Raw genomic sequence first — 24,149 nt, 5'->3', positions numbered from 1 at the left:
ATAGGGACCACATTGGCCCTTTTCCAGTCCTCAGGGACTTGGCCCGAGCACCAGGAGTCCTTGAACAGCCGTGCCAAAGGCTCTGCAATGACACCAGCCAATTCCCTCAGCAACTGCGGATGAAGCTTATCCAGGCCTGCTGACTTGGACACATCTAAGGCCTCCAGGTAATCCTTAACTAGGTCTGAACTAACTGTCAGGGGACTCGCATCCTTCTTCGGCCTCTCTACGCTGTCACCCAAGAGCACCCCATTGTCAGCAGACAGGAACACGGAGGCAAAGAACTTGTTGCAGAGTTCTGCCTTCTCTCACGTGTCCATCACCAACTGCCCTGCCCTGCCTCATAGGGGTCCAATGTTACCCCGAGACTTCTACTTGCTACCTATATACTTGAAAAAGGACTTTTTGTTATCCTTAATCCCAGACGCTAATCTAAGCTCCAGTGCTGCTTTAGCTTTCCTCACCAAATCCCTACAAGCTTGGGTCAGGGAGGTGTACTCCTCCTTTGTCCCTGCCCCCTGCTTCCACCACCAGTACGCTTTTTTCTTTGCCTTCAGGCCAGCCTGGATATCCGTGCTCAGCCATGAAGGTTTCTTGGACCCTTTTCCCGACTTCCTGCGCAGAGGAATTGCATTCTGCTGCGCCCCAAGGATAGCCTCCTTGAGGAAGGACCACCTTTCCTGGACCCCTCCCCCCATACTAGCTACCCCCTGAGCTTTGAGTGCCTCCCTGACTACTGCCCTGAGCACACTGAAGTTGGCTTTCCTAAAGTCAAAGTCAAGCATTTGCGCTGCGCTAAAGTCAAGTGGTCAATGTCAATGTTTATGTAAAATTGCTACAGGTTTAGGGATCCAGAGTGCACTTCTTCCACCTACCAACTTGGTTTGCATAAAGCGGGAAATGTGTTGTCATTATAGGTTGAGTGTTTGAGATGGATATAGTTAAGGGTCCCTAAAAAGTTTTCATTACAAGTTCTGCCACTCAGTATTCAGGCATTCTAAAACTTTAACTCTAGCTTTTCAGGCTTGTTTTCTGCCTGAAGATGAATGTTTGTGAAAATATTGAAGAAAAATCACAATAGGAAGAGTGGGGGGAATTCTTTTTCATCCCCCACAAGCTTTTTCATAGGAAAAAAAATCTTGCCACCTTTTCAAAACAATCTTTGTAATAAAATGGTACAAATTTGGAGTGTGATGGCATTCTCTGAGAAGTGCTTTGGTGTAGTGTGGAAACTTTGGTTTTGATATGGCAGTTCTGAGCATTTGAAGCTTGCATTTATGCATAGTGCAGTTGACATGATTTTCTCACAGTTGTCAGAAATGATAGGGGTAGAGGCAGATTTCTTGTGTATGCCCAGCTTTCTTCTGTCTGTGTATTGTACCAGTTGTTTGTAAAATCTGCATGAGCCCAGTACCTGAGATTAGAATTATGGAATCATAGGGTTAGAAGGGACTTCAAGGATTATCTGATTCAATTTCCTGCATAAGTGCAAGCATACTACTCCCAATTCATCCCCATTTTATGCTTATCCAGTTTCTTCCTGAAAACCTCCAGCAAAGGAAATGCCACAACTTCCCTGGACAATTTATTCTACTGTTTTACTGTTCTAACCCTAAGGTAATTTTTCCAGATATGTAAATTAAATCTACTTTGTTGAAATATAAAGCCATTGCTTTGTGTCCAGTCCTCTGTGGCAAGGGAGAACAGCTGTTTTCCCTCTTCTTTATGGAAGCTTTTCAAAAATTTGGAGACAGCTATTGTGTATCCACATCATTGCCTTTTCTTCAAGATAAACATTCCTTGATGTTTATCTCAAGCATTCCTCAGAGCTTTCCTTTCAACCCCTTTATCATTTTTTTTGCTTGCCTCTGGACCCTCTTTAACTTCTCTATATCCCACTTGAAAAGTAGAGTCTGTAACTGCATATAATTCTTTAGTTGAGGCCTAACCAGCACTCAGCAGTGTGGCACTATCACCTCTCTGGTGTTACACCTAACACTCATGTTGATGCAGACCAAAACTGCAGTTGACTTTGTTGCATTTGTTTTTCTGCAGCTGCATCCCTTTGCTGACAATCATGCATGCCCTTTTGGGTGCCCATAAAGTGTGGAGCCCAACCTCATACAATGCAGATTTTTAAGATGAGTGCATTTAGAAGTACATGCTTAAGGAGGGCTGATTAAGGCAGACTCTGCAGGAGTTCTTGCCTTATTCATTCTTCCTCTTTTATTGGCCTTCCTTTGATTTAGTTTGTCTGCATAAAAAAATAGGCATATCATGATAAAGGTATGTTATTAATACATTTTATAAAACTTTATGTGATGTATTTAAAGACTATCATAGTGTGTGTGCTCAAAAGATCTTTTTTAAAACTGTTGAGTGAATTGTCATGCTATATTAATTATATTAATGCATAGTTTTTGATGGCATTACATGTACTGTCAGGCACTAGAGAGCAGTAACAAGGGCTAGGTTCAAATTTAAGTGTTTTACACATATTTTCTATCTTGGCTCAAGCTCCCTCTCAGAAACCTGGGAAAATAAATCTCACATCGGTGTTCCAAAGTGAATAAACCTCCCCACACAGAACAAATAGTAAAAAGTACTACTGGGTTTATTCAAGAAAAAAAGGCACAAATACACCATGTTAATAAAACCTTAGTTGTTAAATAGAAGTCAAAGCCCAAAACTATAAACCACAGTCAGTGCTAACAGAGCTCTTTCTCAGTGCTATGGAAGGTAAACATGTGGCTCTTAGTAGCTAGGGCAGCTTCTAACACCAGCTTCTTCCCTAGCCATTTTGAGTTGTGATTGTTAATTCCTTAGGCTAGGGACAGTCATTCAAAAAGCCTGAGCCGAATGGATTCAATCTTTGCAGCTTAGTTTAACCTGGCTAGGCTGAATCAGTTTGTAACTGGACGGACATTCTCTCTGGACTGAGGCAATTCAGGCACATGCCTGCAGTGGCTCAGGCTAGAAGCTGGGGGGAACTAGAGCAGCCCTCCCTTCTATTCCACAGTACTGAGCTGAGCAGGGGTATGGCCAGGCCTTGGCAGGGCCTCTGATTAGGGAGGTCTGTCTGCAGCATCCTAGGCTTTTCCCCACTGGCTGCTCAAGGGGTGGGAGTGTTGCCAGCCCCCAGGCCCCTGGAAGCACTCTGAGGCAAGGGGTGTGTGCAGTGCATGCAACTGTTGATGATATGGAGCTTTTCAATTTCCCTCCCTGCTTCTTTATACTGTCTGCAGCAAACTGACAGGTGAGCAAGCCAGCAGGGGACCGATAATAGTGATTATCACCTCATTAGCAAAACAATAGCTCCAAAAGCCCTAAGCAGTCACTGTGCTATCTGCCTGTCCCAGTGAAATTGGAGACACACACCTCTCATTAGCTAGCACATCACATGCCTAGGATCCATGGGGCTGAGGTCTGTTCTCATGGGAGATAGGAGGAAGTGGTGGTCCCTGCTTGTTCAGCAAAAAATGAAGTGGGGTAGGGCAGGAGGAAGCCAGGCAGAACCTGCTGTACCTGCAGTCTCTGCTGGAGCTACAGCCAGGGAGCAAAGGGGAGGGGCCAGGTTTGCTGTGGAGCAGAGAGGTCTGCCCAGATCACAGAGCATGCTGGGATGCTGGGGGAATCTGGTTTATTTTAAACCAGCAAGGGGTCTGAGACAAACATTGCATAAACTGGATTGAGTCAAATCAGTTAAGTCTCATACTACATTCAGCCAGGTTTATCTCAAACTGGTTTCAGCCATCTTCAAATTGGTTTATGTGACTGAACATCTGTTCTGTTACAAGTTTTAACTAGTTTTTGATCACTTAAACCAGTTTATGTGTAATGTCTGTCCCTATCCTTAGAAATGGGTGCTAGTCCTGCAGTAGGGGACTCATTTGACCTATTCCAAAAAAACACAGAGGAGCCCTACTACCTAGCCCAGTTGCTAAGAAGGGAGACTAACCTAGGGCTCCTGTCTAGGGGTTGTATCATCTATACCACCCAAAAGGGACAGGTGCTGGAGAGGAAGGCCAACTCCAAAGGTCTCCACTGCTCCTCACTGCTAATTTTCCCTGCCAGGGGTCACCACTGCTGCCTGGGAGTTCTATCAGTTGGGTGGGGAGTTTCACACTAGAGATTGCTGCTGCTCCTCACTACTGGGGGTCATCACTAGTAGTGTAACTAAGATGGGGAAAAAAGGGAAACTGCCCTGGGTGCCCACTCAAGGAGGGAGAGGTCCAAGAAAAAGTGGCTATTTGCTGGCACTGTGTAATCATGCGGCAGCTGACAATGGCTGCTGCACCTGTGCCCTGGCTACCTGTTTGCATTCCTACATTTCTGATTCCTCAGTGCTTCAAGGGATTGCTGCACATCTGTTACAAGTCCTCATCATAACTGGGACACTGCTGAGGATGGTTGCTGCCACCATGCCTCCCCACACAGGGGACCCCTGCTCAGAACAGAGCTACTGCTCATTGTCATTGTCAAAGGTTTTTGCTAGGGGTCACTGATCCTTATTACTGCTGGTGTTACCCTTGGGGAATACCCCTGCCACTACTTCTCTCTGCACTTAGGATTGCCACTGCTGCCGATCCTCGATCCTGCTGGGGCTTGTCACTGTCACCATTCCTTGCCACTGCTGATCCTCCTGCCAGGCTGAAGGTCATTGCTAGGGATTGCTGCTGGTCCACTCAGGTCAGTGGCCATTGCTTCTCGCTGCACTCTGGTAATTGCTGGGGACCACTGCTCACTGCCACCACCACTCAGTACTGCTGAGGATCACTGCCAGGGATCACCGCTGCTACTTCTGCTTCTCTTTGTGGACAGGGGTCACCACTGCTGCTGTTCTTACTGCCACCAGGAATTGCTGCTGCAGTTGTTTTTGCTACCACTGAGAGTCACTGTTCAGCTGCTGCCACTCCTTCCCATGGTGGGGGCACTGCTGGCATTTGCTCCTGACTCAGCTGCCAGAACTCCTCACTGCACTGGGAATTGCTAGTAGGGACTGCCACTGCTGCTGAGGATTGTCACTGAGACTTCTTCTTGATGCCACTAGGGATCACTTCTCAGCTACCACTGCTTATCACTGCCACAAGAAATCACCGCTGCTCCGCTTTGTGTTGCTTATGCAACCTCAGCACTTCTAGACCGTGAGGTGCTTGGCAGCAAGCCCAGGCATTTTCACCCTATTGGAAATTACTGGGTACCCAATCTGAACCTGAAGCCACTATAGGGACTTGTACTATAAGATACTTTTTCTTTTGAGGATTGATGGCAGGCTGTAATGTCATCTGTTAACTTTATGTGGAGCTTCCTCCATACCTTACTTCAGATCACGAGGGCCACTCCACTGCACATCTTGCATGGGTCACAGGAAGTGCTGACCTCCTTGGTGATCTTTGCACAACTTTACTCTGCAACATCTATGGCCCTATAAACTCCTTTTGGAAGGGAGGGACTGTGGACACAAAGATCTGGTCCTCCTGGCCCTTTATATTTAGACGCTTACAAATTATAGCCCCAGCACTCCTATCATGCTTGGAGGGCTGGGGACTGCTTGTTCCTTTTTGTTCTTTGTGAGGAAAAAGTTATATATGTTCTTATGTATGTAAAAGTGTGTGTGTACAGGGGTGGATGCAGGGGAACAGAGGGAGGTGTGCATTTGCCCCTTTCTCACTCTGAATCCTGCTCTACCTAAACTTTAAAGGCAACTGCTCAGGAGAGCCAGCCACATTTCTATTCAGGCAGCAGTGAGAGAATTGATTGACTTCATAGCTCATTTTAATGTGCCTGATTCCTGTTACTCTCTCTTCACTCTGTAGGGGTTAGTGACACTCTCTTCTTTGTAATGGTCTTGATGTTCCATTAATCAAGTTATCCTTTCTTCTGCAATTTTGCTGTTTGTTAGCTATTTCTGGTAATAGTTCCCTTGTAAAAATAGGTCTGCAGGACTGTGAAGTAGTTCTAGCTCAAAACTTATTAAATCAGAGAATCATTAACTTATATGTGGAAGTGACTGACAGTGAAGTGCTGGATGCATTGTCCAAATGCTCAAGAAAGCTAGATTTTGTTTACTAAATCTAAGATAGAGATGTACTGTATTTTCACACATATAGCCTGCACACTGATATAACCTGCACCCATGTATAACCCGCGGAAAATTGTATTTTCATAAAATAGTCTGTGTATTCCCCGCACCCATGTATTCCCCACCCCCTGAGACGTGGCCGCAAGTGTGGGCTCTGCTGGGCATGGCCGCCAGAGCTGGAGCTGGAGCCAGGGCTCGTCACAGACTCTCACCACCCGCCTGCAGCAGACATGGCCACAAGCACAGGCTCTGCCAGGGCTCTCTGCAGCCTCCTTCAAGACATGGTGGGTCTGCAGTGAGCCCCGGCAGAGCCCGCGCTTGCAGCCATGTATTGGGGGGAGGCTTCAGGCAGGTGGTGAGAGTCTGCAGTGAGCTCTGGCTCCAGCTCTGGCTCTGGCAGACCAGCTAAAAGTGGTGCAGGGGAGGAGAGGGATGAGGAGCTGTGACTACAGGACTAATAACACAATCTCTTGGGACTGTTTCTGCCTAGTCTGTTTTGTTTTTTTAACAATATATAAGCTAGCAAATTAGTACACATTCCAATGATGTTATATTTGTTTTTGCTTTGATTGTAAACTGAATAATGTAAAACTAAACCCCTAGAATGACAGTAAAGCTTCTAGGTTTTTTATGTGGAGAAAAAATATATGTTGTATTATGTGATGATACACCATACTACCTGTACCCTCCTTTTCAAAATCCTAGATCCACCATAAACTCTGCTTATGTTATATGTGATATGGGGTGTGTGTGTAATATGGTTGGGTCTGAATTTGGTGGAATTAAGTCAGCAGTCTGGGATTCAGAATTACTAAAAGGAAGTGAAAGCTGTGAACTTGCACTGTTAAAATAATTAACTCAAGAAAAAATGGAACTGTATTCCCCAATTTGCACCAGTATATAAGATTTTTATCTCATCCTTCTGTATTGAGAAAGCAGATGGATAATTCTGATGAGAATTTATAATAGAAACTTTTCATGTGATTGATCATTTCTCACTTAAAAAGATGCATGCTTTTCTTTGTAAGCGATAAACATCCAGGAAAAACTGGTGATACCATGTACTTGCAAGAAAACAAAACAGGTAGGTTTATGAATGTCAATAAAGATAATATCAGAAATGATTGCTAAAAAGCAACATGAGCCTTGAGTTTCATTCTGATAGAGGTAAGTGACAACTAGAAACTACTCTGAAGGCATTTTTCAAACAATGCCTGGGCGCATGCATACTGACAAACCTGCCCTTTAAAAAGTCTGATTAAGTCACGGGACCGTCAGATCTTTTTTTTACTGGCAATTTTGTTGATTGCCATTCAGCTGCAGAGCCTCCATAGATAGAATGTATTTGCAATGTGCTGAGGTCTTATTTCTGTCACCCAGACATACTTTCTGCTGCTTGTTGAGCCAGGACTGAAACGGATCTCTAAAACTGGCCTTTTAAAATTCGATTACAGTATAATGCAACTTGTCTGTTTTTGGCTTATGTTACTGTAAAGGTAAACTTTGTTTTTGTTTCTCGGTATACAGGAAACCAAAAATGAAACCTTTTTTCCCTTTGTAATTTGTTTCTATTTTTTTTTTTTTTTTTAGGCGACTGCATATTCATTTTTGGGCTGTTCTAGCAGGTCCTTTAGTAAGCTTGCCTACTTTTCTTATGAATCAGTTTCAGCATGTTAGTGCTGTACTGGACCATTATTGCAAGCACAAGAAAAATACATTACTTAGTGAAATTGTTAAGAAATGCTTCATGAAATTATGCTTTCGGGAAAGTGGGTAGTAGCATGAGATATCGCCTAGTGACAACAATTCTAAAAATAGCATTCTGGTGCAAGAATCAGTTGTAAAATTTTACCTTTATGTGTATGAAAATTTTTCCTTATGACAAATATTGGTTCCTCAAGAGAAATGACTCATTTATATGCTATCTACTGCATCTAGTATAGCATACTCCATCTGATTCATATATATAACGTGATGTATATACACCTGAATTAAAGAATATTTTTGTATCCCCATTGGCTGGTGAGAATGACTTGTTAGTGATGTTTTTTCTTATCCTTCTCATTTACAAATCAGAGTGATAGACTGTACAATGAGGGAGGTGTGGAATCATTTAATATTTTGTCTGAGAAGTCTTGCTAGTAAATCGCATGCATCTATTGCATATCAGGCATATTTTTTTTTTTGTTGGCATTCTTCCTTATGTCAGATAAAAAGTTTATATCGTTACTGTTTTCAAAGCAATGCAATGGTTAATGATGATGATGAAGTACAATTAAGAATGGGAGAGTCATCACTTCAATAATGCTATACAAAAGTCAAAGACTACTTAAAATTGTTACATATGTATATGGGCCTGCCTCCTTTTGATGCTACACTCTCGTGCTGCCTCTGCCCAATCTGCTGCTCTGGTTCACCAGGGGCCTTTGAGTAGGCCCTGGAGGGTACCTCGGTTGTCTTCAGGATGACCCCCAAACTCTTCTGCCAAGACTTTGAGTGTTACTTCAGTAGAGGGGGTCCCCCCTGAGGATGCCTTCAGCATGTTCACGCATCTCAGTGGGCGTTCGTGGGGCTCCAACCCCCCTTACACCCCAGCCATGCACCAACCCTCGAGATGGGCCTCCAAATCCTTTTTTGCAGCTAACCCCTGCTGATGTCTTCCCTGGGCCTCTGCTGGTCCTCCTGCTGATGAGGACCCCTGGGCCCTCGCTGGACCTGGGTTCCCATGCCATTGTGTTCTCATTGTTAGATGATGTCCCATCTGCCCTAGCCTAGCGCTAAGAGCTACGCTAACACACTCTCGCTGGGGGTGGGAAATAGACCTACCCTAAAGGGGAATATGAGTAACACCTTCACTGCAAGCTGCTCACCCTAAGGTGACTTGGCATGAAACCAAAATCAAGATGCTGGTACCACAACTTCCAGGGGAACTCGACAACAGGAAAAAAAAAATGAGAAAGGGAATGCCCATAGGAGGGAGTGCCACACCCTTCTGGCCTCTAATGCCCCTAGTCTCAAGCGCCCCCCACCCCAGGCTTAGATCCCGGCCTTCACCCCCAAGCAGGGTCTCTCTCCCCTTCTCTCCAGCATCCTCCTCTACCCTGGAGCCACGGCACCTGTTGCCTTTAATGAGGACTCCTGTGCTGCTTATTGGTGTGGTCACTACTGCCCTCCTCGGTGGTCCTGTTGGTCCCCTGTTGGTCCTTCCCACCACAGGGACAACTTGCAGCTCCTGCCATCTCAGCCCCCATCAGCCTCCCAGCCAACCCCCCGATCCCTGTCGGACCTCTGTTCCTGGTGGGGCTTTCTTCACAGTGCTGGTTGCTGCAGTCACCGCTTCCACTGCTGCCGTCACCGCCTTGCCTCTGCTGCTGCTTTTCCTGCTGCTGCCGCCGCCGCTTCTGCTGCTGCTGTTGCCGCCACTTTTGCAACTGCTGCTGCCACCATTGCTTCCTGCTGCGGCCAAAAAATCCTTTTTACAGCTCCCCCCTGCTGATGTCTTCCCTGAGCCACCTTTGCCTTCGCCGCCACTGCTGCCACACGCTGCAGTCTCCTGTGGCTCCTCTGCCCCCTTCTGTGCCTTTGGGGGTGCTTCTTATTTCCGCCGGGTGGCATCTCCCTGTGATGTTACCTGGCCCCAACTGAATATAGGCGCAGGTGATGAATCGCGCGGCCAGTTCCCTGCTGTGCATTTTCCCGCTTTTCCGAGCCCCTGCAACAGGTAAGTCATTTTTTCTTCCTTTAGCCTCTGAGTGAGGCTTCCCCTTTTTCTGGGCCTGTGCCCCTGGGACACAACCCCCCAAAAATGCCTTGGGGCACTTCGTTGTCCCACCTTTGGGCCATACCTGCCGGGCTGGTGCTCTCTTTGGCCTGGCTTTCTGGGTCACCTGTCCGGGCCTCGTCTCTGCACCTGGATAGAAAATTTGGCACCACATTAGCTTTTCCTGGCCAGTGGATTATGTGGAATTTATATGGTTGGAGAGCCAAAACCCACCGTGTGATCTGGGCATTGTCTATTATAACTGTGCTCAGCCATGTTAGGGGAGCGTGGTCCGTCACCAGTTTAAACACTCTACCCATCAGGTAATACCTGAAATGGTCCACCGCCCACCAGATTGCCAGCTGGTAGTAGCTTGTGGTTAGTGTAAGCAACTGGTCTTTCGGACCCCTCTTCTTCCTGGGTGAGAATGGCTCCTACCACTGTCTCTGAAGCATTGGTCTGTAAGATAAAAGGTTTCCGGAAGTCAGGTGTGTGTATTATGACATCCTCACATAGGGCCCACTTCAGCAGCTCAAAATTTTGGGACATTTCTTCCGTCCACTTTACAGCTCCTGTCTTCTGACCTTTGAGGGCCTCCAGCAGAGGCGCAGCCAGCTCTGAAAAATGGGGTATGAACCACCGATAATAATTGGCTAATCCTAAGAAGGATCTGAACTGGCAGCAGTTTTGGGGCGTGGCAAAGTTACGGATTATTTCCTCCTTGTCTGCCAAAGGTAAATATTTGGTTTCCTTTTGGGCAAGAGTACACTTTCAAGGATTTGCTGTTAGTCTGGCCTGCCTTAGTTCAGACAGGATGGCTTTGAGGGCTCTCCTATGTTGGGCCCATGTCTAGGAGAATACGATGATATCGTCTACATACGCCGCAGTGTATTCAGTGTGGGGGGCTAAGTCCCGGTCCATTAAGCACTAAAATATTGCAGCAGCGCCATGCAGCCTGAAGGGCAGCCTCATGAATTCAGAGTCCCCGCAGGATTCTGAATGCAATTTTTGGCTGGTCTTCCTTGGCTACGGGGATCTTCCAGTATCCCTTTTTGAGATCCAGGGTCGAGATGTATGGGGCATTCCTGATGTGCTCCACCAGCCACGTGGGGCATGGGAAAGCGTCGAAGACCACCAAGGCATTCAGCTGTCTGTAAGTGATGCATAGCCTCAAAGACCCATCTTGTTTGTGCACTGGGACCAGGGGGCTTCTCCGGGGTCTCCTTGAAGGTTGTATGACTCCCTGTTCCAACTCTGAGTCATTCTCCTTATGACTGCTTCCAGGAGGTGGTGGGGAATGGGCTGCCACCCTGCCACACAGGGTGATTGACCCTTATTTTCTGACACTCAGGGCAAGCTGCACATTGGCAGGCCACCTCCTTTCCCATCCTGGGCCAGAAAAACTATCTGGCCACCCTTGTAAAGGCTTTGTCTCACCCCAGATGCCCTCCTGCGGAGCTAGCATGTGCCCACATGCCTATGATATGAAGGAACCAGGCAGAGACCACTAGTTGCATACCTTCAGTCCCATCCTGCCTTTCCCCATGCATGCGGTAAAGAAGTTGGTTCCTTACCTCAAAGTGTGGAAGCTCATTGGGTGGCAGGGTCTGGTCATCTCCGGCATCACAAACTTATGTTGGGAGTGTCCTGAGTTCCAGGTCTTCTTCTTGTGCCTCCCGGAACTGCAGGCTGCTGGAAAAGTTGCTAAGGTCTATGTCCTCGGCCTTGCCCGCTCACCCTTCATTCTACTCCACTTCACCCAACCACCCTTCGTGGTTCCAAATTTTCTTGCACACCACCTCAGCGTCACATACCCTGTCCAGGGTGTCACACAGAGGTGCCCAGTCATGGCCCAGTAGCATTTCACAGGCCAGCTGGGGCACTATCCCCACCAGAAGGTCTCCTTGGTGCTCCGTTACACAGAGGTGTACCCATTGGCGATCAATCACCTTGTCTCCCCATGGAGGCACGCCACTTTCACTGGGCTTCTCTATCATGTCCTGCTGGACTCACCCATTTGTCCAGTAGATCCCGTAGCAGCTGCAACAGCACCCTTAATCGCCTCTCATCGGGCCCTTTCTTTGCACGGAACATATGGCGATAATGTTCCGGGTTGATCTCCAACCTGTATAGAATGGCCTTCTTCACACGTTCGTAGTCTTGGGCATCATCTCTCAGGAGGGCTTGGTAGGTGGCCTGGGCCTTGCCCACTACCCTCACTCCCAGTTGGCTGGCCCAATATCTTGTGTTGAGTCCGGTCATGAGGGCGTGCCACTCAAATGCCTCAATGTAGGCGTCTGGATCATCATCCCAGGTCATATTTGGCAGTTTGAAAGTCGCCAGACTGTGCCTGAACCATTCTTGCTGGTGGTCCATCTTCTGTTCTTGCGAGTCCAGAATCTGGGTCAGAACCTGTAGATTCTATCTGACAATGTCTGCAGGGGCCATGGCCACTGGTTGCATATTGGCGTAAGTCGCCAAGTTGAGGCTGTCCATGTTCCCGGCTAATGCATCACTTTGTGCCTGCCTCCTTTCGATGGTAGGCTCTCATGCTGCCTTTGCCTGATCTGCTGCTCTGGCTCACTAGGGGCCTTTGAGTAGGCCCCGGAGGGTACCTCGGTTGTCTTCAGGGTGACCCCCAAACTTGCCTGCCATGACTTTGAGAGTTACTTCAGTGGAGGGGGTCCCCTCTGAGGATGCCTCCAGTGCAGTCATGCATCTCAGAGGGGGTTCATGGGGCTCCAACCTTCCCTACACCCCAGCCATGCACCAACCTTTGAGATGGGCCTCCAAATCCTTTTTGCAGCTGCCCCCTGCTGATGTCTTCCCTGGGCTGCCTTTGCCTCCACCACCACTTCTGCTGCTGCCGCTGCTGCCACATGCCGCAGTCTCCCACGGCTCCTCTGCTCCTCAGCTCCGCTCCTGTGCCTTTGGGGGCAGTTCTTATTTCTGCCAGGTGGCGTCTCCCTGTGACATCATCTGGCCCCAGCTGAATATAGGTGCGGGTGATGAATTGCACGGGCGATTCCCTGCCGCACATTTTCCCACTCTTCCCGGCCCCTGCAACAGGTAAGTCATTGTTTTTTCTTCTTTCTGCCTGGGCTTTGCCTCTGAGCGAGGCTTCCCCCTTTTCTGGGCCTGTGCCCCGGGACACTATAAACAGGGTGACCATACTATGTTTAAGGAAATCTGGGACACTGGTCCCTGTTCTCCTACCCTTCTCAAGTCAGTGGTGGAGGCAGGTGGGCAGGGGTACAGTGTGCAGTCCAACAGGGTGGATTGGCATGCTGGAATGGCCTATGAAATCTGGGGCTGTCCCAGCCAAACTGGGACATATGGTCACTCTGTGTATGAATAGGAAAGCCATCATTCACTCTATGTGGACTAGGGGCAGAGTTTTACTGTTATCACAATAAACTCTAGCCTCAAATTTTCTTGCAGGAGCACATTTCCTGTGGAATTTCACTCTAATCCTTGCTATATGTAAGAGCTTAGAATGTGGTTATATGCTTGCATTTTGCTATTGAGTTAGCTACTGAGTCATTTATGTCCTAGAATTGAAGCCTTTATTCAGCTGGGTTATTAACTGAGTAAGCTATGCAGGGCAAATAATGTTATGTGATAGAGGTTAAGAAATGTTTGACTATCAAAGGATTTGCTTTCCTTCTGATCTAGCATTCTGTTATGGACTTCAGAAAGAAGATGCAAAACTACCCTGCAGTAGATAAATATGAGATAGCCTGCCCTCAGAGGAAATTCCCTCTTAGCTAGGTTGCATCTTGAAGCAAAAGGGTTTATATCCTTGCCAAAATGCTTGTTTATTCATTTAATAATTACAGTAATCTCCCTGGATAATCTTGTTTTCCAGAAAAACTGCTTTTTCTTTTTAAGCTATTGATCTCAATGATATCCTATAGCAATAAGTTCCACAGGCTATTTATGTACAATGTAAAAAAGTTAAAGTAACTGAAACATTAATAATTACTTTTGTTGCCTTCGGAAACCCTTTATATTGCTGCCTCGGACCCTCTTTTCTGTCCCATTTCACAAATAGGGAACTGAGGCACAGTTACTAAGGTAAAACAGTCATTAATTTTGGGTGTCAAATTTGAGATGAGTATGACCTGATTTTTCAGACTACTTACATGATATAATTCTTTGTATATCAACAGCTTGACTACAGTTGCAGCCACAAGTCAGTAACACAACTAGGGGCGGGTAAGGGGGCACTAGCCCCAAGTGTTGATTTGGAAGGGATGCCAGAATGGTGCATCCTGGGGATAATGTGCCAATGATGGTGGTGCCCACCATCATTGGGCTATTCATTCCAGTCAGCCAATCAGCAGGAAACAACACTAGAAATGACATTCAAATTCCAGTGTGGTTGACCAACCTCTTACTTCTATTCAGGTAGACAACTATACATGTGAATCTTTTGAAGATACTTGTAAAATGAGGTTGTGGTTTCTCTGCATTGACATTAAAGTGCTATATTACTTTTTGTGAAACAGCTAATATTTGACCCATGTAGCTTTTCATGTTGGCATCATAAAGTTCATCACAAAGGTAAGTAAGCATTATAGTGTTTTCCCTAGAACCTTGGGTTCCAGTGATGGGTACTCACTCAGACCTCCATGCCCCTGGATTTCTGTCTTCAAGTCAGTCAGCATTCAGCAGAGACCGGTGAGATGATAAAACAGCTTCAGCTTTACTAGGAAACAGGATTCAGCAACACACATACTCCAGCTTGCAGGGAGAACCACCAAACGGCGCCTACATGGCATTAGGGGGAAAACTGACCCTTAAAGGTACATTCCATATACCACAAGCATCATTAACTGAGCAAATATCTCATCTCCTTTCTTATCTTTGAGAGTTATGCTCCAGGTGGCTGTCAACATTCATGCTATAGTTTGTTTATATTCTGTTAGTGAAGTTCTTCAGATTCTTGTGGAAGGAAGCATGGTGCAAATAATGCATTTTTTTACACACACAAACAGAGTGTGTATGAATATGTGTGTACATGTGCTTAAAACTATTGTTGTTCAGGGCATGAGGAAGAGAGAGACAAAGGGAGAGAAAAATCTGAACTGTTAGGGCTATTATCTGTTGCAACTATCAGTATGAATTTGTATAATCTGCATACTACTGAGGTAGGCAGTGAGGCCATCTGCCTATTAGATGTTGGACCTGGGTTGGGTAGCTGGCCAGCCTGCTTGCTTAGCTCCTATCTAAAGTTTTGACAGGATGTGGGTGAGACATGAGTCACGTGATGATAAGACTTAATTTTACAAGATGCTGAATGTTCTTAACTCTTTTTAGATTCAGTTGATTTACCTAGGCCCATTAGCTTCAATTTATTCATCTATCTTTGGTTTATAAGATCTTCTTTTATGGAGAAATGTCCCACTGTCAGTAGGAAATAAGTGGGGCTTGGTGCTTCTCAACATTTTCTCTGGCCTTTTCAGGATTTGATCATAACAATACGTGCTAAGTTACTTAAAATATAAATTATTGACTAGATAATACAAAATGGTCTACAGCTGGGATACTATTATGATTGACATTGTAAATAAGTACTTAGTCATTTAAAAATGTTTTATTGATGTATATAGATCATAATGGATTTTTTTGAACTGTGAAAACTCATCTTGTAAATACATATTTAGATAATTTTTAAAAGTCATATTCAGTGTGCACATTAAAAAGAAAATTAGCTAGTGCTTTAGATACATTTACAAGTTAAATAAGCAGCTGAAGTTTTTATTTCAGAGAAACCATTTAAAAGCAGTGAGGCTGTTTTTTCTCTTTATTTTCTTTTAATTCAAAGCTATTCGTAGATGCAGAATAACTTCTTACATTTGTTTTGTCACTCATTAAACTTTAAAACCAATTTCAAATGATTCTTTTGTTTCAGTACTTATTTAGGAACATGGAAATAAGTGGAAGTTTAATAACACTGAGAGTTAGATTAGATTTGTCCAAATTGTAAACTCTACTTGAGAGAGACTATGTTTGTTACTTCACTGTAGGATGCCTTGCATAAGAGGACCTAATAATTAATCTGGGGTTCCTGTCAACTCCTGTCCAAATCCTGATTCAATAAACATTGATAGAAAAATAGGAATAAAAAAGCAATTGAAAACAGCTGCTGAAGTTTCAACCCTGAATATATTATGCTAAAATTATGTTTAAAACTTGTCTAATGCTATTTATCAATGTTTTCAATAATTCAGTTAATACACTATTTGACAAATTGTCCAGTACTCATCAACTGTATAATCATGAACCATTACTTGTCAAATAATTCATTTGATTAATAATGCCAATATTGAATATTGTGTTAATTTAGTAATATTTGAACTGCATGTCTTAGTTTATTTATTACAAACATGAGATTATAGGGTTTATTTTTTAAAAGATTTTCATACAGCCCAACTAATGGCAGTACAATTTTTTAACCTTTATGAATAGAAATTGAAGAAGAATGTGAAAATATTGTCACACTGATTTTTGCTCTAATTTTGCCTGAAAAGTCCTCGACCACTGTGTTTCGGGGGTGTTGGTTGTAGCCGTGTTGGTCTAAGGACATACGGGCTAAGTACAGACATTCAGAAAGTCTGAGCCTGAGTCAATTCAATCTTTGCGGTTAGTTTAATCTGTGTAGATTGAACTGGCAAGTAAGTGAATAGAAATTCACTTTTGATTCTGGAAATGCAGCCACATGGATTTAGAACCTATTTAAAGTGTCAGATTCTTTCCAATTGGCTTCTATTCCATCCAGGAAAACACAAAACAGTAGCAGATTCTCCCTGTGCCTGAAGAAGGATGTTTGTGCCCAAAGTTTGCAAAGAACAATTTTTCCAACTATTTAGTTGGTATAATAAAAGATATCACATTTACCCAAAGAATTTTGTCTGCCTAAACCTCTGTTGCATTTTGAGTGATCTAAGTATTTTTGACTGTAAAGACTAGATCAATAATCCTCTCAACAGCCTGAGTATCTGACATTTTAGATAGGTTTAATATGAACCATGAGATAAGACAATCAGACAATTTGGGAGTTAACAACTCCTGATTAGCTTTAAAAAAGGGCAGTCAAATTTTTCCTTTATGCCTAAGAGCATTGGAAGCCTGCTTATGAAAGATGAATCAGGACCACAGTGTTCTTGCAGCTAAAGTACCTGTCAGCTTTTACAAATGAAAATGAAGATGATATGTACTATCCCAAAGTGGGGGTTCCAGTAAACAAAGAGGGAGAAATCTCTTGTGACTAAATGGGGAAAATAGTCAAACTTGTTTATGTGCTAGAAATAGTCAAATAACTTATACAATATTGAAAACTATGATTTAAAGCAAACTCTCTATAATAAAATATAAATCTGTATGCTAGGGTGGTATTTTTTTGCCATTTCTGTTTTTCTTCTATGTTTTCAGTAACTCTTTCCCATTGACTAATTTTATATTTTTATGCATTTATATATGTGTTTTTTTGCTGACTTTTCTTCAAAAACTTTTCTTTTGACTTAATTTCTCTCCTTTATATGCATTTTTACTTTTACTGTTTTCTTTTTCCCTTCTTTCCCTTGTCTTTCCAACTAAACGCTTTGGGTGTTTTATGATCTCATATCCATCTATCCATCAGTGTTATTTGCTATTGATTTTGCTGTCCAAATGTGGCTTCATTGAAAAATCTGACTATTTAATGATTATAATGAAGTCTGTGAATCCATTTTCTTGCTCAATGTAAGAAGCGCGCACACACACACACTCAAGCCATATGTCACTAAAGATAGCTATTTCTCTTTTCCCTATTAAAATTATGTGGGAAGAGTGGTATTAATAAAAGGGACATTCTGTTGTGTATTCCTTCCTTCATTTTATTTTTGTCACTTTGCTCATCAGCAATTATGAGACTGAAGAAAGTCTTGCAACTCATTTGGTTTCTGTGGTCTTGTATTTCCCATAAGGTTGATCACAACTCCTAGGCATATATCTACAGCACCTAGGATTACAGTGTGGTCTCCTTTCTAAGTACCAGCCAGGCCCAGAGTTGTGTAGATGTAAATACCTGGTGCATTCAGTCAATCATGACTGCCTCTAATCTGTATTATATTGGTATAAGTCATCCATCAAGACACTAAATCCAATCTTAACTAATAAATAATTTGGACACCATGACAATAATGAAGAAAATTAATTTGACAAGTATTTTCCTATTGCTTGCTTTATACCAATCATTAAGCAATATTAAGTCGGTTCTTATTTCTAAAATTGGTCCCAAACGTCCCAAAAGACTGCCTTGTCAGAACATTACCAGGAAACATAAAGTCAAAAAGGTATTTTATAATTTTGGATAGGGTTGCAAACAGATAGCAAAATGTTCTTTTTTAGGACAGAAAATATCCAGAGGTAGAACGTGTTTCACAGTGTACATAAGTAGAAGCATGTTGAAAACATATTACTTGCAGGGATCCCAGGAACCATACCCTAAGTGCAGTCACATCATTTCTATGTTGAGGTGGACTCAGGTCACTAAAGACAGTGAAAGACACATGAAGACCTCTTGGGACAAAGAACAACAATGTTGCTCAAAAAACTGGAATAAAATCACAGAGAATGACCAAAAAAGAGACAGATAAATCAATATCTCTTCAAAACAACTTCTTGTAGTTCCCAGCAACAAGGTTTGTTAAGGCTAGGATACATAAACACACACAGTTTACTCAGTTATTTTGGAATAGCTTTTGATTCTTTTAGATCAAATACCATTTCCCTATTGCTAGAGTCTTGGCTATCAAAGATGTCGGTGACTAGAAGATCCATGTTTGTCTTCTCATGCTTACTATAAACCTTTACTGAAACTTAAGGTATTGAATGCCTTTGTCCAGAAGGCAGCTATTTAAAAAGAACATTTTTAGTAAATTAGAAGTGAAACATTTACTTGAAAACTGCCAGGAATGGAATCACTTTGGAAACATGTAGGATCTAGTATGTGGAGGCTCCATTGCCTTTTTCTGGATAAGGTAAATAATACTTTGGGGAAGGATATGGGTCCAATGAAAGGCAAATGTTTAATCTTGGAGCCAACATGATTCCGGGAGTTGGACTAGACGACATCCTGAGGTCCCTTTCAAACCTAATTGTCTATGATTCTATTAATTTAACAGCCACATACAGCTTTCTCATCCTCTCCCAATGGAGAGAACATGGGCAACTCAGGAGAATTTTGCTTTTGAGAGAGTTTTACTTTTCTTCCCCTTCCCCCCTTTATTTTCTTTAAATATGCATGTTGCTAAGAAGGCGAGTTCAAAGAAACGCATCTTGAACTTGCAATGGAAAATGGTGAGGTTTGTCTTGGTCCATAATTCTTGGAGTTCATTCCATATTCTAAAATCACATTTAAATAAGACAAGTTTCACTTTTATGATTGTTGAGTTCCATTTTGCCATAGAAACAGAGTTGTCACATCTGCTTTTCATTTCTGAGCTTTACATTTTTCTCTTTTTAATATCCTGTATGCAGGCCTGGCACTCCTTGCACTACTGAGACTTGGAGCTTGAGCTAGATTCAGTAGTTCATATCTAGTCTGGACAAGTTTGATGTGTTATGATGATAGCTTCTGTCACTGAAGAGATGAGCTTCAGCATACTCTGCTCATCAGCATTTCCTCAGCACTGTGTACCCTGTGTACCCTATTATCCAGCTAAGAAGTGATGGAAGCTTGAGGAACTGAGACCAGAACGCTATCTGCCAGGTTGAGATGGAGCCTATTAGCCAGTCAGGGATGGCAGAAAGTGTCGTTTGTGAATAGTGCTATGAGAAGGCTTCAGTTCAATGCAGAATCCCGAAGTACTCTTAACCTGACCAATTGCAGTGTGTACTTTAATTGAAAGAAGATTGCATGTGGTGCAAAAGTCTTCTGCTGGATACCAGTATCACCTCTCTACTTTGTTTCAGTTTTGGCCATGTGATCTCATCTTGATGGGAGCAGTGTAGTTATTTATGGTGAAATACATGTAAAGGCATATGCCATATGGAAATTGCTGTTACAAGCTAGGCTATTTGACTAGTTCACCTAGAGAATTGATTCTTGTGGGTCCAGTGTTTCAGTGTTAGAGGTGGTTTCCTTTCAAAACTTGCCCGATGCATTCCTATAGGAAGGATCCAAGCCATTTTCCTATATTCATAGATTAAAAGTACCAAAAGGGGCCACTATGATCACTTAGTCAAACTGGCAGTACACAGAGGCTACAGTTGGTTTTTTTTCCTTCCAAAACTGGATTAAGAATAGCTTTTAGAAAGATAGCTAATCTGATCTTCAAGACTCTAAGTCCTGGCGACTCTACCATCTTTCCTGATAAGATGTTCTCATATATAATTACCCACACAGCGAGGAGGTTGTATCTTGAATTGAATTTGTGTAACTTCAGCTTCAAGTCTGGATCTTGTTATGCCTTTGTCTATAAGATTGAAAAACTTCCCCACTATCAGGCATCTTTTCTGTGTGTAGCTACTTATACACAGTGATCGAGTTGCCTCACAACTTTCCTTTGATAAATTGAATAGAGGAAGTTCCTTAAGCCTCACATCTTAAAGTTTGTTCTTTCTTCCTTTCTCTGAATTTACCACATCGTTTTATAGTTGTAAACACCAGAATGGAACCCAGTATTTAAGTAAAAATCTTACTGATGCTGTGGCCAGAAGAAAGAGCACTTCCCTATTTCTCATTGAAATTCTCCTTTTTTATGCATCCAAGGGTACATCTATACACATGCAATTACCCTGACTGAATAAACTCTGGCACAGTTTGTGCTGGAGTCAGCTGCTCCTGGGCACAGTGTCTTCATGTGCACCCAGGATCACAGTCATTTGAGCTGGGGTGGAGCAGCCCTTGGCTGGCAGGGGTGGGTGGTGGAGGAACTGGCTGGGACACAGTGGGGCTACAGTTCAGGGCTAGCCAGAAGGCAGTCCCACACTGTAGCATCCTTGCACCCCAGCCAGCCCTGGTCATCTTCTACATGTGGGTTTTGGTGCATATAATGACTCTTCTGTAGGATAGTACTTGTCCTGGGCAGTACTATCCTGTGGTGGAGTTATTTAATTTACTGCATCCTAATATGGACGTACATGTAGACAGCAATGCTTTACTGTGAAGCTAGTTAATCAATTCTGCAGTAAAGTTCACTGTAGATATGCCCCAAGAATCCAAAATTAGTCCCCCTGCCCCCCACACACATTACACTGAGAGCTCGGATTGAGGTGGTTATCTACAATAAATCTGAAGTGAGTTATTGAATCACTACTTTCTAATTTGGTTTCTTGTCTTATGGGTAGACTTCACCCTTTGTTTCTATAGGTATTGACTTGACCACAGTGTTCTGTGTTTTGCTGGATTACCACCTAATCAGGTGATTTAGTTCAATCTAAGAATAAACATTCTGGTTCATTATTTAATAACTTGCTCATTTCTAGTTTCTTCAAAATCAATCAACAAAGACTATACCTGGATCACTTTGAAAGTATTGAACATCATTAGACTGAAGATGGATCCCTGAGGCCCTCCTGGTAATGGTACCACTTACTGATGTCTCCCTGTTACGTTTTTAGATCTGTTAGGGAGCTAGTTGTTCATGCACCTTATATGTGCCCTGTTAAATCCATGAAATGCGAATTTTAATCATGCTATCATATGGTACCAAGTCAAATGCCTTGGAGAAATCCACGTGTATTATATCAACAGAGTTCCTTTTATTAACCATGCTTGTAAGTCTTGTTAAAATATAAGACTTGTTTGACAAGAATTCTTTCCAATTAAAACATATTAACAGTCTGGTTATATTTTTTGTGGTTTGATAATGAAACTTGTTGGATTAGAATGTTCTAGGAAAGATGGATAAGGGAATAAGGCTAAGCATAAGTCTCATGCCCTGCAACCTGATTAACCAGGCTAAGTAAACCTAAACCAGGACCAGCTGACCCTAGCCGTTCCCTGCTGATTGGTCCTAACCCTTCTTTTAAGAAACTCCTCCAATATCTGAACCTTGTTGCACATCTTACTGGTCTTCAATCCCTGAGCAGTTTCTGTTCTAGTAACTCCTCTGGCCTCTGTCCTGGCATCCCTGATTGTGCATCCAGCCCCTTGGCCTTTGGCTTGACCTCAGTTTGCTTCCTGATTCTAGTTAGTCCCCTGGTTTGGTATTTGGTTCCTGACTTTTGGCTTCTGACCCCACTACTGCCATCCTTGGTTCTACTTTCAGCCCTACCCACAAGGCTGGATGTCTTGGTGGACTGTGACATAATCTCTGGGACCTCAGTACCACTGAATCTTAAGAAATTCAACAAGACGATGTAAGTAAGCAGGAGGCTCTTCTATAACGGAGGACCTCAAGATACCTTGGAGAAAAAAGGATGTATTTATTGGCACCCATACCTTGGAAAGATAAACATGGTGAACAACAAATGACCACCTGTAAGTTGGTTCAGACCAGTTTATGGAAGGCAACCTTCTCCCCAACTCCACTTGCTTGCTCCTCCCCCTCCCCTCCCCGCCCCCAAAGTATTTGAGTTATTGGAAACTTAGGTGGATATTTGAATCTAACAGAAAAGGGTTCTTTGTTTCTGCCAGTGATCCATGATGGGGGAATACCATCATGTGTCTGTAGCCTCTTTGGCAGGTGAGTCATGGCTAATATTACTGTGTGCTTAAAGTAATCAGTAGAAGTGCTGCTTGGCTTTTGATTTTAATAAAAGAATTTTCAGCTGAATTACTGGCATAGCCTATCAAATTCCAACAACCCTATATAACAATTTTTTAAGCCTGGCTTTTAGTGTTTCCACCTGGATTCTTGCCACCACTCTCAGGTGAGAGAGCAGTATTTCATGCTCAGCAGTGCTGACTTCTGTAGAGGTCCAGAAAGATATGAATGGATCTCTCCATTGACAGGAGGAGATTCAGCATTTACCAAAGTGATTTCAGTTCCATCTCTTGTAGTAAATCCAGACTGTGCTGGGTCCACAGTGAGAAAGCTCGTCTTCAAATAAATGAAATTGTTGTTAAGCTTTCGGAGCTGAAAATGTGAAACATGCAAGACTAACTAAATACATCATTTCCCTTCATTACTCTATATTTTAGATCACTTAAATCATGCTGTTGTCAAATTACCTCCTTATTGCTAGCTTGCCCCCCCACTATAGCTGTTTACTTGTATTCCATAGAAGAAATGTCTGATCTGTAATATTCAAAATACAGATTTAAACTATTTTTAAATGAGTGGAATGCTCAGATGTGATGTATCTGTTTAATTGGAAGCTTTGCTCTGGCAACTATCTGTCTGAGTAAATGATGATTATGTTTTGTTCCTTATTTTGCATCAGCGTCTGATCAATGCAATCAGAACAGTAGTGTGTGCTCTACCAAATGGGGATAGCCACACATCTAGGAAATGTGGACTTATTTTTGTGCAGTTTTTTACTCTGCATTTACCAAGAGAAGATAAGGATTTTTACATTTTTCTTCGATAGATTTTGATCCTGATCCTTTGGAACCATTCTGAGAAGAAGAATTTGAGACAGGATAATTTTGCCAGCTTACCTCATTTTATGGTATATTCTGAAGGGAGTCAGTTTAAAAAAGCAAAAATTCCTGGTACTTGCAAAAGCATTCTTTTAAATATTAAAGCAAACAGAAAGCTTATGTCCTACTAATGGAAAACCAGGATAAATAATAGTTTCTCTAAAACTGGATGTTCTATTCCAATTTTTATGCTGCTTTACATGGCAAACTTAAGTTCTTGGGTATTTTGCAGGCAATAAAGTGGACAGTAATTTTTCTTTCCTGCTAAATTTTGAAGTTGCCTAGTATTATTTCGAACTTGCCTATGACAAAATATAGATGGCAAAACACCAAGCACAATGTCAGCACCCAACAAACAATAAATAATAATTATTAGGCTAGATGCATTCAAATAGCTACATCCTTTTCTGCAGAAGGCGTCAATAATGTGTCTTTAGCCACTGCTTATTTTAATGACATCCCTAAGGACCACATTAAGTCTTTAAAAAATAACTATAAAATCATTGCTGCATTTCTTCTTTTTTATCAAATCACAGTTTTCAGAAACTACACACTTGTGTTTGCAAAGCTGGCTTCTATAGGTACATTTTCTAAAGTCATGATACTACTGTGTAAAGCAGAGGTTTTGAACAACCAGTACATGGGCTAGATCCAACCTGTAGAGCCACTCATCCAGCCTGTTGGACTACTGGAAGTTAGGGGCATGGCTAGCAGTGGGCATGGCCTGCTGC

The sequence above is a fragment of the Crocodylus porosus genome, unplaced genomic scaffold, assembly GCF_001723895.1.
Source record: "Crocodylus porosus isolate Cpor-Errol unplaced genomic scaffold, CroPor_comp1, whole genome shotgun sequence".
Taxonomy (NCBI): domain Eukaryota; kingdom Metazoa; phylum Chordata; order Crocodylia; family Crocodylidae; genus Crocodylus; species Crocodylus porosus.
This window is presented reverse-complemented; position numbering follows the sequence as displayed.